Here is a 4557-nt window from a genome sequence, read left to right as displayed (position 1 = left end):
AATAGAATCAACGACACGAGAACGAGAGGAATATTAGGAGTAATGAGTTCTTGGTCACAGTATGGCCACAAATATTTTGTCATAGAAAACAGAGCAAAGGCATGTCGGCACTGGGGTCCGTGCAGAAGTGATACACAAGCTTCAAAAGCTGCTACAGAAATGGGAGGAAGATTCAGAAAGAATAAGGCAAATGACATATTTCCCCAGAGGCCATTGGAATTGCTATGGAATTCAAACCCAGGAATTGCTGTCACTTGTATGTACAGTAGAGGCTGCCATGAAAGGGTAGGGCAATCAGTCAAATGTACTGGGAAGAAAGGTGGTAGTTGTGGGTGGAAGTAATTTGAGGTTTTATATATATATATATATATATATATATATATATATATATATATATATATATTGAGGCTGATGGGAGTTGTATTCCACGATATGCTGGCTATCCCTATTCTAGTGAGGAAGCCCAAACCAGATGCGGTGCCGTAAAACAGAAGGCTAAATGTGGTTTAACTGAGGTAATATTGCTGCAGAACGGGGGGGGGGGGGGGGGGACCGGCAGCTCAACACCGTAAGCTGTTCTGACTTTGCCAAGTATTATGTAAGTGGTAAAGCTGATCTTGGATGGTATCATTGTAGGTGGGGAACTTCCATGGTTTTCTCCATATTGCAAATGCACATATGACTGAGGAGAGGATTTGGGCAAGGGCCAGTTGCTAGGGCATCCTCTGCAAAGGCTTTAGAAAGATACCTGCTCCCAACCAATCCCCCGTCCCGCCACTAGGGTAGGTCACTAGGGTAGGTCGCCAAGCTTTTGCCCTTCTTTCCAGCCTATTGGCAGGTGGTGCCCTGGGCACTGGCAACTCATGCTACGTCACTGGTGACAGCAAATGATCGGCTCCATAGTTATCCTATTACAGTGGTACCTCGGGTTACATACGCTTCAGGTTACATACACTTCAGGTTACAGACTCTGCTAACCCAGAAATAGTACCTCTGGTTAAGAACTTTGCTTCAGGATGAGAACAGAAATCATGCTCTGGCGGCGCGGCAGCAGCGGGAGGCCCCATTAGCTAAAGTGGTGCTTCAGGTTAAGAACAGATCTCTGGAACGAATTAAGTACTTAACCCGAGGTACCACTGTACTATTTCCGGGCTCTGAGGCATCGGGATTGTGTTCTCAGTGCAAGGCCTTAACAGTGAATGAGAATATATTCTGTGGTTAGAATAAGGAGGCAAGAGTGGTTTTGTACAAGATGAGCTCCAAGAGAGTATTTCCCCATGTCTGAGCGTGTGCATGTATAAAGGTAAAGGTACCCCTGACCAGTAGGTCCAGCCGTGACCGACTCGGGTTGCGGCGCTCATCTCGCTTTACTGGCCGAGGGAGCCGGCGTACAGCTTCCGGGTCATGTGGCCAGCATGACTAAGCTGCTTCTGGCGAACCAGAGCAGTGCACGGAAACGCCGTTTACCTTCCCGCTGGAGCGGTACCTATTTATCTACTTGCACTGTTTTAGCATGCTTTTGAACTGCTAGGTTGGCAGAAGCAGGGACCGAGCAATGGGAACTCACCCCATCGCGGGGATTCGAACCACCGACCTTCTGATCGGCAAGTCCTAGGCTTTGTGGTTTAACCCACAGCGCCACCCGTGTCCGTGTGCATGTATACACTAATGTTAAAAGAGCACAGCTAAGACAGCTAAAGAAGTGTGAATGTTCAGACAAACTGTTTAAAGGGTGGAGCACCTTAAATGAGAGAAGTAGATTTCATGGCCAATTTTTACAGTAAAGCTTTTGAAACTGCTCTCCTACTGAGGTCTGTCACTTGTGCTGAATTTTCAAACTTTCACAACAGTGAATCCTTCAGCTGGATTAAACACTGCCCTGCTTATACTGCCAATTTAAATATCACAGGCATTCTACCTTCAAAAGATTTTGAACGGAGTGGCTAGCATTGCTGCAGTGAGGCTTTGGGAAGCAGGCAATAGGTTTTATCGCTACAATTTTCTGCAATACTGGAAGCGGGAGTGCATGGTTACTGTCCAAACGAATGGTGCTTTCCTGCACTGCCTCAATGGTGTGGAGGCTGGAATAGCATGGGCTCATTCAGTGACAACCTGCCAACATCACACCATGGCCCCAGTTCCCAAGAAGGGATGGAAAGGAGCTGCATCTTTGACTCCATTTACGTGGCCTAGTTCTGCTGACATTACTGGAGCCTTGTGGGAGGAGCACACACTGCTAAAGTAACACTTAAAGGATCCTTTAGATCTTACTGTGTAGAATGTAGCAGCTGCTCTAGCCTTGCCCACAAAAGTAATGTCTGTTGAGAGTATTCACATGGATCATATAGATCACTTGCCCTCATGGAGTGAAAACCCTGTTGTGAGACGTAACCATCTCTCTGACTTGACCCAAATGGTTCCTCTTTATAGATGTTACTATGAGGCTAGGGATGGATGGATGGATGATCAACCTATGTCAGTTTTGTGTCGGTTACACTAACACTAGGCCAAGGTCTGCTCCCTCCCATTTTTATGGATATTGCAAAGACGGCACAAAAAAATACCTGCATGTAAATCGCATGCACTCTTTCCATCAAATGTGCATTTTTTTTCATTGCACCACAACCCTTTAAATGTATTTCCTCCTAAAATATGCATTTTGTATCCTCTCTTTTCGTCGTTGCTGAAGATGCATATTTTTGTACTTTTGGGACCAAAGCTGCAACACAAAATTCAGAGAAGTGCATAATCTAACGGATAGGTTGCATTCCCAGCTGTCAGCAAGTTTGGGGATCTCAAATCTGGCAGCAAAAAGCAGCTCAAACAAATTCCTCGCCCACCCCCAGCTAGGCTACAGGGAAGCAACTTCTGTGTGGCACTTCATAGTGCACAAGTGGGGCCCAAGTAGAAATCTGTAGATTACCCATCCCATTAAAATAGCCAGGCTTACCCGTTGCCTTAGCAAACCCCAAATGGTATTGCTTCAGTGAGGTCTGTTATGTGAATCTGGTGTGCATAATTCGAACAAAACACTTTTACTTGGATTCATACACAAATATTGGATTTCACACTGCTTATTACAAAAATACACTATCATGAGATTATACTGTAGACAAACGTGGACTCATGCATTCCATCTGACTTCTTTTTTTCCACCAAAAAGATCAGCAAGTGTCACCACAGGAAACATACACCAAGGCCTGCACTATGTTAGCATTGTGGCAGCGGATGTGTTACGTACAACACTATACAAACAGGACAGAAATGCTGTAATTTTTGAAGGATGGGAGTGTTTTTCTTCTCATCAGGCCACCTGGTGTCCTGCTGCTTTACAACAGATTTGTCTCAGAAACGGACGGCACTGAAATGTTGATTGTATGTTAATAGGCAGAGATGGCATCGTAGCCAAATAAAATACATAAACGAAGGATGTGAGCCAGCTAAAGCTAAGCTCACTTTTTAAAGTCTTACAGGTTCCAGTGGAAGAGAGCCGTGTGTGTAGTGATACCTCAGGTTACATATGCTTCAGGTTACATACGCTTCAGGTTACAGACTCCACTAACCTAGAAATAGTACTTCAGGTTAAGAACTTTGTTTTAGGATGAGAACACAAATTGTGCTCCGGCGGCGCGGCGGCAGCAGGAGGCCCCATTAGCTAAAGTGGTGCTTCAGGTTAAGAACAGTTACAGGTTAAGAATGGACCTCCGGAACGAATTAAGTACTTAACCCGAGGTACCACTGTACTTGACACCCATGAGGTTTAAAAGCGCTTAGCTTTTCCATGCCAAGACCCCGTGACCCTGCAGCAATCCAGCAAAGGCAAGCAGAAGGAATGACCTCCAAGTCAGGCCTCAATTTATTCCCTGCTATTTGGAACAGGCCCTCTGGCACTGATTGGCCAACCAAACCTGCCAGGAAGAAGCCTGCCCAAGCCTACCAGGACCCAAACCAATGGCTTCGATTTACAAGAAGGGAGATTCTGATTCAACACCAAGAATAACTTTCTGACAGTGGAACGGAGTCCTTCGGGAGGTTCTGGACTCTTCTTCCTTGAAGGTTTTAAAGCAGAGGTTGGCTGGCCATCAGCCATGGATGCTTTAGTTGAGATACCTGCATTGCAGGAGATTAGACTAGATAATTCTCAGGGTCCCTTCCAACACTATGGTGCTGTGAGGGTTCAGAGACCCTCTGGAATGGTGTTGGTTGTCATGTGGCAAAGGGGGCTGCAAGAAGAGGGAGAGATATTTGACACAAATCGAGGGTGGTGGTGGCAACCTTACCTACGAAAGAGTGTGTTTCTTCTCCTGCTGAGGCAAATTCACTTCCGAGGAAGAACTTGAAACAACAAAACCCCCAAAATAACAAAAATAAGCTATTTCTAGAAGTGTTATACATTTACAGATTATTCTTTAAGACTCCCAAGCAGCAGCTCCCAAACTTGATATTGCAAGATCTTGCGTATTTTTAGACTATGCTCTTTTATTTCACACAGAGAAGCTCTGAACTGTTTCAAGTCACCACCATGCGGGTCTTAACTCTTTGTTTTTTTTGGGGGGG

The sequence above is a fragment of the Podarcis filfolensis genome, assembly GCF_964270895.1.
Source record: "Podarcis filfolensis genome assembly, chromosome: 9".
NCBI classification, from domain to species: Eukaryota; Metazoa; Chordata; class Lepidosauria; order Squamata; family Lacertidae; genus Podarcis; species Podarcis filfolensis.
This window is presented reverse-complemented; position numbering follows the sequence as displayed.